Raw genomic sequence first — 12,921 nt, 5'->3', positions numbered from 1 at the left:
GACTCGGCGCAGTAACACTTGCTATTACGCCATAAAATATAGTTCCTCTTTTAAATCCGCTTAGAAAAGCGCTACGTTTTATTTTGTACCACCAAACTTGCTCGTATAACTACTCGTCTTAAATAGGAAAAACGTTGATGTGTTTGGTCACTTCTAACTTTATCTCTAAATGGTACAATTGAATGAATGGGGCTAAGCTAAATGCTATCGAAGCGTCGCAGCGCGCTCCAGCGCTTACGTGCACGCACACAGATGATAGAGGGATGTATCAACAATTCTTAGTTAAGGTAATAACATATTTTAGTATTGAAAATGAGTAGACTATTCCTTTAAACAAACACATGCAAAACTCTGTTGCTACCCCGGATAAACAAACTATATCCATTGTTTCCATAATTCTGGCTTACTTCTCCTTACATCCAAAAACACACTTCTTATGCTTCGTTTACACCAGCCGCAGTAGAGTGTGTATTTCAATGTTAAGTCAATGTGAAGACGCGCTGAGGCGTGTCTGGAGGTCTCGTAGAGCAGATGAGGCTTTGGCGCGGAAGACGCGTTTCCCCTCATTTGCGCATCTAGTTTGTGCATTTTGTGTTTGATGCGAATTGGCGGCTGACACCCGAGTGGAAAAATTTTAACTTTGGCGTAATTTCGCGCCACGTTATCCAATCAGGAGCCTGCTTGCTGCTGTGGCGGCAGCCCCGCCCAGAGTCCCTCATTCAACATGTAGGAACACTTGATATTGTCCGTGAGCAGTCACGATGCGATTTTGACGCCTGAAACGCGGTTGGTGTAAACGCAGCATTATTCTGTGCCATTGTTGAGTCTTAATATAAAACAAAGCTGCCACATGAAGTGATGCCTGCCTGTGACTTTTAGCATCCTCGTTTCTCCTTCTCCCGCTGATTGACGTGTAGGCATGCTTCTCCAGGGGAAGTGCCCATAAAAAGAAATGATCCGTATAGCTTACCCCTGATACGTCAGCTGGACCCGTATTCAAAAAAACTTTAAGAATTTTGCATTCGGCATATACTCTGTAACACGTCCAACTGCTTTTTTGACACTTTGCCTATGTTTATCATGAGGAAACCAACTCTTAAACTGTGTAAATAATTCAGAATGCATGAACTTCCGTTACCCCCCCCCCCCCCCCTTTAATTTGTGTGTCACTGTGCCGTTTAGTTCCAGTGTAGTAGGCAGTGTTGTGCATTTTGATCCCTGGGTGTGGTAGTTTCTGGACGTACAGTAAGCTGTGCTTTATTTAAATATAATCCCACAGATTCACTGAAAGTTAATTAAAGTTTGGTATTAATAGCTGATCTGTATATAACAAAACATGAAAAAACTGACGTGTCTTTATGAATGGACCGCATACAAAATGTTCATGATCTAATGTAAAGATCAGATATGTACATGTTATTTAACTTACTTTAACCTTAAATGAATGATGCCACACCTTCGACCATTAGATTTGTGTGTTTGTAGGGATAAACAGCTTCCATGGCAACTAACGCATTGTGTTATAATGCAGGTTATGCTATACATACAATTAACACAGTATAATTTTATTAGATTGTAGTTGCTAAAGTAGTTTACTACAATTATTGTAATAACTCCATCATTAGTTTGTTTGGTATCTAATCTCTGACAAATCACAGATAAAATCTCTTTATTATGTCAATTAAAGCATTTAATTAAGTTTTGTTAACCTACATTTTCCCCATCAAATTTTTTTTTAAGTTTTTTTTATATAAAACTTTCACTTTTTACAGTGATTATTTTGTTTAAACATCACTAAGATTACACTCACCTAAAGGATTATTAGAAACACCTGATCAATTTCTCATTAATGCAATGGTATAATGGTGTGGGGGGTGTTTTCTTGGCGCACTTTAGGCCGCTTAGTGCCAATTGGGCATAGAGACAGAGCGCAGCGCGTCACAACCTGAAAACCACGCCCACCGGGGGGGAAAGCGATCCAACAGTCTCCATTGACTTTGTATTGCAAAAGGCCGCCTCCTTGTCATTTCTGGCTTATAACAAAAAACTGAATAATGCCTAAAAGCTGCTTTGGGACAATATGTACAGCTAACAAGCCAAAGAACACAGAAATAAGTTTTTATAAGCTGTCGAGCCGTAAAACCCAGTCTTTAAGGAGAATAAAGTGGATCGCCGATTACGTTTCCCCCTATTGGACGCAGTTTTACTAATAGGAGTACTATGAAAAGTTGCCTGTTTCCATTTCTGTGTCTAAACGCTCGTTTTTTGAAGTCGACAGCTTATAAAAAATTATTTATTTATTTTTTTGGCGTGTTAGATGTACACCTTGTCACACAGCAGCTTTTAGGTATTATTCTGTTTTTAAGTTTAATCTGTAAATAAGTTTTTATAAGCTGTCGACCCCAAAAAACGAGCGTTTAAAGACACAAAAATGGATACAGGCAACTTTTCATAGTACTTCTATTAGTAGAACTGCGTCCGCTAGGGGGAAACGTAGTCGGCGATCCACTTTATTGTCCTTAAAGACTGGGTTTTACGGCTCGACAGCTTATAAAAACTTATTTCTGGGTTCTTTGGCTTGTTAGCTGTACATATTGTCACACAGCAGCTTTTAGGCATTATTCAGTTTTTTGTTATAAGCCAGAAATGACAAGGAGGCGGCTTCTCGCAATACAAAGTCAATGGAGACGGTTGGATTGATTTCCCCCCCGGTGGGCGTGGTTTTCAAATTTGCATAACGGCGCTCTGTCTCTATTGTTTAAATGCCACGGCCTACCTGAGCATTGTTTCTGATCATGTCCATCCCTTTATGACCACCATGTACCCATCCTCTGATGGCAACTTCCAGCATGATAATGCACCATGTCACAAAGCTTGAATCTTTCAAATTGGTTTCTTGAACATGACAATGAGTGCACTGTACTAAAATGGCCTCCACAGTCACCAAATCTCAACCTAATAGAGCATCTTTGGGATGTGGTGGAACGAGAGCTTCATGCCCTGGATGTGCATCCCACAAATCTCCATCAACTGCAAGATGCTATCCTATCAATATAGGCCAACATTTCTAAATAATGCTTTCAGCACCTTATTGAATCAATGCCACGTAGAATTAAGGCAGTTCTGAAGGCAAAAGGGGGTCAAACACATTATTTGTATGGTGTTCCTAATAATCCTTTAGGTGAGTGTAGAGCAAATGTAAACTCATGGAAGTCTCTCCTGTGTCGCGAATATTTCATATAGAAAGACCCAAAAATCTCACCAATGCCTCTTTTAAAGTTTCAAATCAGATCTCTATGATGTCAGAGACTAAGCTCAGATTTTCCAGGTCTGCTGTTAAGTTAATATTTTTACATGAATGCAAATATCATCATGATACTACAGATTTCTTACAGCTCCATATTCTTAATGCATTTTAACAATTGTCTCATTTGTTTCTATTTTGTTTTCTTTAAAGCAATTTTATGAGAAACATCGAGGTAAATAACTGGTTAGCATACTAAGTATCATGACATCCCATCATCCATAGACCCCTAAATATTGAATGTAAACCAAACACACATTCAGGCTCATTTTCAAATTGCTTTGTAAACATTTGACTAACTCCATTAGCATCTGTACTCAGAAATCACATACTGATGTGTGAGTCAACAGCTGTAAATGGCATTTAGTTTGTGTGTTTGGAGGTTGGCCAACGCATGTGTGGACGCTATTCATGAAATGTAACAGCTGTTACATACTGAACCTGTGAAAGTGTGTAAATCTGACTATAGCTCTGACATTATAACCACTGGTTGCGTTATGCTAAACTGGGGGTGGGTGATACTGTATGACCAAAATCTAATATCACAATTAGATTTCTTTTATATCATGATAACCATATGTATCATGGTAGAGTTTTATTTTAATACGGTTTTTATATTTGTATGCCATTGAATTTTCATAATTCTCACAAAAAACTTAAACAAGCATAAAAACAAAAAACCAAACATAACTCAAGCTCACTAAAGACAAACAGTCATTGATGAAATAAGGATAATAAATTTATATACATAATTTAAGACCCAAGTCCGGATCCAATACACTGTTACACATGCATTTCTTTTTTCAGCTGTTTACTTTCTCTTAAGACCTTAATGGCCGTGTTTATGAAAGTTGCAAAGACGGGAATTTGGACGCATGTGTGTATTTAAGTCCAATACAGCGGAAAAATACTCACAAGCTCAATGAGCAGAGGATTCACGCTCCTCTCACACAGAAACAGCGCAGGCATTAAGCACTATTGTTTGTGTTTCAATGGATTAAATACGTTTACAAATGTTACGTTTTTGTGACCACGCACACACCAACATGACGTGGGCGTGTAGTCGCGATAAAGACAATGGGCCCTATCTTGCACCCAGCGCAATTGACTTTGTCAGTGACGCATGTATCATTTCGTATTTTGCACTGGCGCACAGCGGGTTTCTCCCTCCACAGACGCACGTCGGCAAACTAGGGAATGAACTTGCGCTCCCTGGGCGGTTCAGCGCAAAAAAGGAGGCGTGTTCCGGCGCAAACCATCCCTAATGCTACTTTGCAGTTTCAAAAAACAATTGCGCTACTAAGAAAAAAAAACCAGTCTAAAGTCAGTGGCGCGTAGTTCATTATGCTATTTTTAAAGGGCGCATGCTTGACCAAATTGTATATCGTTCACAACGCGCACACATTTTGCTTATCTAATCTACACAGATGCAACAGTTATTTTTGCAAATCATAAATTGTTACAATAAAAAATATTAACACATGAGATAAGGGAAATCATAGTGGTGAGCATTGTGGTGATAGTTTTTATTTATTGTGTGGCTGCGTTTAAAAAATTCTCATGCAAATAACGATTAAAATATTTTCATAAGTTTGTTGTGTGGCTGTATTAAGTTTATTTTATGTAAATAATAATTCAAATGTTTTCACAAGAAACCTTAATGTATATGAACTTGATTTGTAAGTGTACTTTGGGGTTGGACCTTGCTTGCGTTTCTTGGGTCCGATTTCAAAGCCCCAAACCCTTTCAGCGGTGAGGGTGGACGCAGCGATGTCCTCTGCTGGTGTCAGGTCATGTGTAGAGGCAGATCCACCTCCCGTTACACGGCGTGCCCGATTTATGCTGGCAAGCTTGGGATTCCCCCGTCTCCTGATATCATTGTAGCGGATGCCAGCTGATGAGACAATTATGGCTATTTCCTCTCACGCCTGTTTAACCGACGCTGATTTGGGCGGGTTTCTCCCATCCCCATACAAAACAACTTCTCTGTCTTTGACTGCTCTTACAAGAACGTCGGTCTCCTCGGCTGTGAACCGCTCCTGGCGTGCGCCTGGTAAATCCGTCATAATAATAGCAACCCGCCATGGAACTTGCGCCCTTGCGTTTAAAGGGAATGTTGGATAGCGTTCTGATTGGTTTATTTGACGTTACGCCCAAACCACACCTATGAATAATGAACCTACTTCAGACCAACCCCTTATTGATTTGTGCCATGGCGCAAGAGTTATTTCTACCGCCGGGAAAATAGCAACAGCGCCCAAGATCCGCCCACAAAGTCACTTGCGCTTTACGCTTCGCACTTGCATTTCAGATCGTTAAAATAGGGCCCAATAGTCCAAAATCTCTACCAGTTGACAAATTCCTACTATTTTATCATACCTAATGGTTTATCGCCCACCCCTATGCTAAACTATACAGTACATGTCTGTTTGCAGATGAAACATAAACATTGTAGCTGCCAGCATCTGTAAGACAATTTTCAAACATCTCAATGTATACAAGTGATGCGTCAACAATTAGACAAAGTGTTGGAGAAGGTCACAATTGTGATAGCTTCTAGTTTACTCGAGGGTCGTAACCACAATAGATATTAAGGGGAGGTTTGCAAAGCTTGGGAATTTAGGAAATATTCCAAGTTGGAGTCTTAAGAAATTTAAGGACATTTTTTGTACTTTTGGGGTAATTTATACAAACTGTATTACATACAAAAATTAGCGTTCTTTACATCTGATTTAATATCATATGTGTGCCACAATTTCCATATATTCCCATGTAATTTCCATGGAAAGTTTCCCAGACATGCCCCCCCCCCAAAAAAAAAATCAGAAACTTTGGTCTTTTTAATATTTAATGTTTTGGTCTACTCTCGATGTTTAAGATGAGGTTAGGGCCTTGGTTTACTCCTTTTGGGGCTTAAACCTTTTTTCCTATGTCTCATGACATCAAAGTTTGCTGTCACTAATTGATTTTACATTAATTTCAATCTTTGGCATAACCTTACTATGTTCATTCTAAAAATGGCTGGGTTATTTAAGCCATGTTGGGTAAATATTGGACAGAACACATCGCTGGGTTAAAATTGACCTAGCACTGGGTTGTTTTAACCCAAATGCTAGGTTATTATAACCCATGGTTGCATAAAAACAACCCAACATTGGGTCATTTTTAACCCAGCGGTGTGTTCTGTCCAATATTTACCCAACATGGCTTAAAGGTGCAGTGTGTCAATTTTAGCAGCATCTAGTGGTGAGGTTGTGAATTGCAACCAATGGCTAAGTCCACTGCTCACCCCTCGCTTTTGAAACGCATAGAGAAGCTACGGTAGCCACCACCGTAAAAAACATGTCATCGTCGGAGACAACTTAGTAAAAAAGTTTGTCCGTTAAGGGCTTCTGTAGAAACATGGCGGCACAAAATGGCGACTTCCATGTAAGGGGACCCTCAGTGTATGTAGATAAAAATGTCTCATTCTTAGGTAATAAAAACATAACGGTGCATTATAAAAAGGTCTTTATACACACCTGATAATATAGTTTTGTATATTATTTTGCATTTCTGTCAAGAGATCCTTCTAAAAATTACACACTGCACCTTTAAAATGAACCCAGCTATTTTTAGAGTGTTCTTTACATTACGTAGGATGATTTTATGTAGAAAACAGAAATCACTTAAAAATGACTTTAGCTGCCAACACTAACATAGTCTCATTAGAATACAGTTTAATAAAGCCAGATTCTCTTTCGTCACTGTAAAATGAAACTATGTTTTTGATTCTGTGACGCACAATGGAAGTGCATGAAGATACAGACGAAGCATTTTTTTTTACCAGTGTCACATTCCTAAGGTTTTGCTATTTTCACATAATCTGGCCTGGCCTGTATCTTTAAAGCCATGAAATGGACAGTTTAGTTGAAGAGTTTGATTTGTGGACCCGTTGAGGCAGGAATTTGATAGCATCATCATAGAGTAACTACCTTTCCAAGGTTAGTACAGACATCTCACCCGCTCTGTGAACACTGGAGTGGATTTCCTGTCGTCTCTCTCCCCTTTTCTTCGTGGCTGGCAGTAAAAATGTGTCGTATGTAGGGGAAGCCTTAAACATCTGACAGGCATAAAACTCCAGATGTACGATGGAGGGACGTGCGCATGTGCATCGTATGATTGATAGTCGACAAGGACATGACCTTTATTTATATCATCCTGTACTGCAACACTGTTTTAACGATGTAAACATAATTTATAACTTGCAAAGTTGTTTTGCTGGATAACAGTTATGTTGTTTGTTATCATAAATTGATTTAATACATTTGTAAACCATAAATCTGTTGCGTTGCGTAATTTCACAGTCTGGAATTGGATCCAAGGAGATAAAAGAAAGATTTTGCTTTTATTTGTAAAAATGTTGAGTTTGTTGTCAATTCGGACAGTTTGCATGTCGGAGATACTGGGTTATTTCAACCCATGGCTGGGTAAAATATGGGCAAACCTAACCACCAAAAATTTCCATATTTGACCCAGCCATGGGTTGAAATAACCCAGCATCTCCAACATGCAAAACTGTCTGAATTAACAACAAACTCAACGTTTTCTGGATTAAAACAACACAGCATGGGTTAGTTTAAACCCACTGGATGGATTTGGGCATATTTTCCCCAACCATATAAAAAACCCAGCAAGGGCACTATTAGAGACTGGCATAGTTGAGGGTACATTTCTCTGAGCATGTGGGTAAATGGTTGGCATTGGATGGATTTGACCATATTTGACCCAACCATGGGTTGAAACAACCCAGCATAGGTTAGGTTAAACCTACTGGATGGATTTGGCTATATTTGACCCAACCATGGGTTGAAACAACCCAACAAGTGCACGATTAGGGACAGACATATTGCAGCGCAGCTTTCTTCGAGCATGTCGTAGCAGGACAGATAATGAAACAAAGCCAACAATTGAAGCTCATCTATTTGAACAAAATGTGTCAAAGCGCATGTGTGGTGTTTTGTGTGGATGATGCTGCACCTGCGGTTGCATTTAAAGCCCTGAGGTCATTGAAGTGAGTTTGGGTGAGAGCATCGATTTTACTGTGACCTTTGTCTTCCTTGTGAACTAAGCCTGATTGAATCCCAGGTAACTGGAGTTGAAAGGCTCAAGTGAATATAAGCTTAACCTGCCATACCTCCGAATTGCACCAAATTACCTGTGATTAGGTCATCGTTACTGTTTAGTTACCATACACCAACTACATTAAAGACGAGTTGATAAAAAATAATTAATCTTAGTCGTCAGGGCCACACGATTATGACAAATCATAATTGTTAATTATTCGCCATGGGTGTTGTAAATGCATTTATTATTGCCGATTAATAGCTTATAAGTTTTGAAATGTTTTAACTTTTTAAAGCAGCTGCATGGTCAATTCATCCAAATACATCCAAAACTAAGTAATAAAATGTTAAAGGAATATTCAATTTTCTTAAAAGAAAAATCCAGATAATTTACTCACCACCATGTCATCCAAAATGTTGATGTCTATCTTTGTTAAGTCGAGAAGAAATTATGTTTTTTGAGGAAAACATTGCAGGATTTTTCTCATTTTAATGGACTTTAATAGAGCCCAACATTTAACACTTAAAACTTAACAGTTTTTTTCAACGGAGTTTCAAAGGACAATAAACAATCCCAAACGAGGCATAAGGGTCTTATCTAGCGAAACGATTGTCATTTTTGACAATAAAAATAAAAAATATACACTTTTAAACCACAACTTCTCGTCTAGATCCAGTCGTGATGCGCCAGCGTGACCCCACGCAATACATCATGACGTCAAAAGGTCACAGAGGACGAACGCGAATCTCCGCCCCAGTGTTTACAAGTGTGTTGAAAGAGGACCGTTCCTACGTTGTTGTATGTCAACTGATACTAATTAATGTCTTTGTGTCAGTTTATTGTTTACAATGGTCAGCAAATGTGCGTTTTATATATGTAACACGTGACCTCCCTACGTCACTACGCATTTACGTTAGGTCGAGCTGGACTGGACCTAAACGAAAAGTTGTGGTTTAAAAGAGCATATTTTTTATTTTTCTTGTCAAAAATGACAATCGTTTCGCTAGATAAGACCCTTATGCCTCGTTTGGGATCGTTTATAGTCCTTTCAAACTCCGTTGAAAAAAACTGTTAAGTGTTGAGTTAAGTATTAAATGTTGGGCTCTATTAAAGTCCATTAAAATGAGAAAAATCCTGCAATGTTTTCCTCAAAAATCATAATTTCTTCTCGACTGAACAAAGACAGACATCAACATTTTGGATGACATGGTGGTGAGTAAATTATCTGGATTTTTCTTTTAAGAAAATTGACTATTCCTTCAATAGCAAATAATTATGGGAGTTAGTAAAAATCCAAAACACACTGCTAAAGGATTCAGAGCTGTATTTGGTGCTCAAACATATTGCTGAAATGCACAGAAATAAGCACAAATGGACAGCTGTCATTGGGGCTTTTGGTGATTATGTAATTGTTTCACCTCTCGATTTGTTTTTCGAATAATTGTGCAGCCCTACTAGTTGGTATTTTACAGTATACTCAGTATCACACTGGTAAATAAGAATTAACCCTACATACACAACATACAAAGGTGTACATTCAATTCCTCAAAACTCAATATTTAGCTCTACAGGCATCTGCTTGCCAAAAAGTGTGTATAAAAATAAGACACCGTCAAGCTTCTTGAACTTAAATGGACCTTGTAGTGATGTATGCGGACCCTTAAGGCCTGGCTGTCTTGAGAGCATAGACGGGTATTAAGGTTTCTTAAGGGACTTCATTCTGGGGTTTGTCGTGGTGTAATGTTAAATACACTAAACAGGGATTTCCTGTTCGTGTCTATTGAGTATGAAGCAATATAACATCTGATCGAGATGTCAGCCCTCACTAAAAGAAAAAAGCGTACTTTCCCCAACTTAAACAATAAACAAATACAGAAACATCCACATTTTGATTCAATTAACGAAACAGCCTGTTTACTGTAGTATACTTTATTTTTCCTATAGTAAACTGTACCATATTATACTAATTACTAACTTTGTTAATGTATTTTGCAGAATGACTTAGTAAATTGATAAACTGTAGTACAGAGTATACTTACAATTTTATTTAAGTATAAAAACACTATCTAACAGTTTACTACAGTAAATACTAAAGTATACTACAGTATTTTTTTATGCGAGCAATGATGTCTGCTTTACATTAGTGCCTTAAAGTACTGTAACTGTAAGTAGTAGCAGCTTACACTAACAAAAAAGTTGTGTCCTTACCAAGTGGCCAGCTAAGCCAGACTTATCAGGATGGCGTTGCGTCGGTTGACCTCAGGCAACAGAAGGGGAGCGCAAATCCCTCATGGGGAGCGGAGAGGAAGAATTGGAGGTAATAGCCCGTGCTGTCTTTCCACACGTTATATCCATGTAATCGGGTGAAAGAGCCTTCTGTGTTCTGAAGGGATGGGCTGGATTTATTTGTATGCCTGTTAAGTACTATAGGAGTATTCTCTGTTTCATCATGACTTGTTCCTGAAATGTTTACATCTCAATGTTTTCCGGCCACTCCGGAGGTGGACTCAGAATGTCCTCGTCCTTTGGCATGGTTGGTTATGTGAATCAAAAACTAGCAGATTGTGGTTTTCCGGTCGAACATAAACGAGTTTAGGGTGGCCTGCTTGGGTCTAGTCTGGTTTTAGGATTTTAGATCTGAAACAGAATTTAGCATCGTGTTAATCAGACAGCAGGTGGAGTTTTGCTCCAAAATATAATGATTAAATAAGAAATGGACTGTTTTAACCAATATTTATGTTTGCTCTGTATTTTATGCTTATTAGATTGTGTTGTTAGATTAGCCAGCTTGATCTCACGAGAATTCATATTTTACCTGTAAATTCATACAAATGCAAAAATGTATGATTATCATAAAACCAACAATAACAAAACCTAACCCCAACGTCAAAGGGGCAAAGGCAAATCTTACAATAATTTACGAATGTGGTCATACAAATTAACCACCTTGTAAAATAAGTACGAATTGCCATGAGATAGCGTTGGATTAGCAACACCCCTTATGAAAAGTAACCATGTTTTTTTGGTAAAAATGTAGTAACCAGGTTTTTTGGTGTATTGATTACTATTAGCAAAACCATGGTTTTATTAAACAAAACCATGGTTGTCAAAATCATGGTTATTTTGTGGTTACCATGGTTTAACCATGTTTTTTTGTTTTTTGTTGTAGTAAAACCATGGTTGATTTTCGTAAGGGACACTCTATGAAACACATCTCTATGAACACATCTCTATGATAAGGCTGATTATTTGCGTTGGTGTCTTTGTAAAGCTTTTTTAATGAGTTTAAACTCAGTTCGGATGCTTACTTAGATGTCACACAGCGAGGAAACTCAGTAGGGTTGAGTGGAGCCAATGATTTTTAGTGTCCTGTTACTACGATGAACCTTTAAAGGACTTAATTCTTTCCAGACCTCATCCCTCATCTCCTGATGTGAGGTTCAGAAATAAACCAAAGTTGTGACCCAATTTTAAATTTCTGTTTAAACTTTAAACCACACAGTAGCTGTGTGCTGACTTTTTTTCAAATCTCAAATCACAATGATAAGGTACTTAAACAGACTAAGCTTATTTCATGTCCACTTACCATGTGCCATTTGAAGCTTCCAGTCTATCCAAACCCAGGCTTGGTTTCCTCATACAGCCCGGAGTCTTGTAAACGTAAGATCCCTGTCTGTGTTTAAAGCGATGTTTGAGAGCAGGAGTGTGCGTGTGTATGTTTTAGGGTGTGCGTTTGAAGAACTCCCCTTGCTCCCTGTCAATCTTTCCTCCCTGGATTCAGACTCCTCCTCTGCCAGCATGCTGATCGCTGGCTGGCTCAGATTACTGTTGACTATAATTACTTGCATCAAAGTCTTGGATCTTCCTCTTTCTTATTGGACAGAACATAAGGATGCTCAAAACCAATACGTGACACCTGTGTGGGACAATTCATACTGCTTACAGTACAGAGCAGACACTGAATCAACAGATTGTGTGCGACTGTTTGTGCGGCCTTGAGTAGCTGAGTTTCCATTATCCTTTAAATTGCACAAACTGACATTGCAAATAAAAAATACGGCCAATGGAAACATTTGTGCAAAATCTCCCAGTGCAAAAAAGTTTTTATGATTTCACAAGATGGTTTTTCAGAAAAGGTGTATTTCCCAAAACTATAATGGAAACATTTCCAGGTCACCTGATGCAAGTAACATAATGGTTATTTGAAGATGACGCGGTATGTACTTAAACCTCCCAGAAACCCCTCAATACGTGTATGCTCCCAAGTATAATGCGAATAATATTTGGATAATACTCCTTCCCAGCAAACACAGAATGTTACCCTAACGTTAGTTTTTGGTAATCTTTTGGTTATTTTTTTTGGAAACTAAATAATAACGTTCTGGGAACGTTCTTTTTAGGGTTTTTTTAACGTTCCAATAACGTTGCAGGATGGTTATTTTTAAATAACCTAAAAATAACTTATATATAACGTTCTCTAATGGTTTTTTGTAACCATAAAATAACGTTGC

At 38.3% G+C, this 12,921-nt stretch overlaps 1 protein-coding gene across 1 annotated transcript in view; it reads right to left on the bottom strand.

Moving 5' to 3' along the window:
- The window catches only part of LOC141362422 (neurturin-like), a 38,797-nt gene extending 26,541 nt beyond the window's left edge, over positions 1-12,256 (bottom strand). The window contains exons 1-2 of the mRNA XM_073864472.1: positions 11,997-12,256; positions 10,619-11,047 (exon numbers count right to left, since the gene is read on the bottom strand). The gene's annotated coding sequence lies outside the window, so the exon portion shown is untranslated. The remainder of the gene's footprint in view (positions 1-10,618; positions 11,048-11,996) is intronic.
- Between the last annotated feature and the right edge of the window lie 665 nt (positions 12,257-12,921).

Source organism: Misgurnus anguillicaudatus, unplaced genomic scaffold (assembly GCF_027580225.2).
Source record: "Misgurnus anguillicaudatus unplaced genomic scaffold, ASM2758022v2 HiC_scaffold_26, whole genome shotgun sequence".
NCBI classification, from domain to species: domain Eukaryota; kingdom Metazoa; phylum Chordata; class Actinopteri; order Cypriniformes; family Cobitidae; genus Misgurnus; species Misgurnus anguillicaudatus.
Note: the sequence above shows the minus strand (reverse complement) of the source record. Positions and strands in the feature narration are given on the sequence as shown.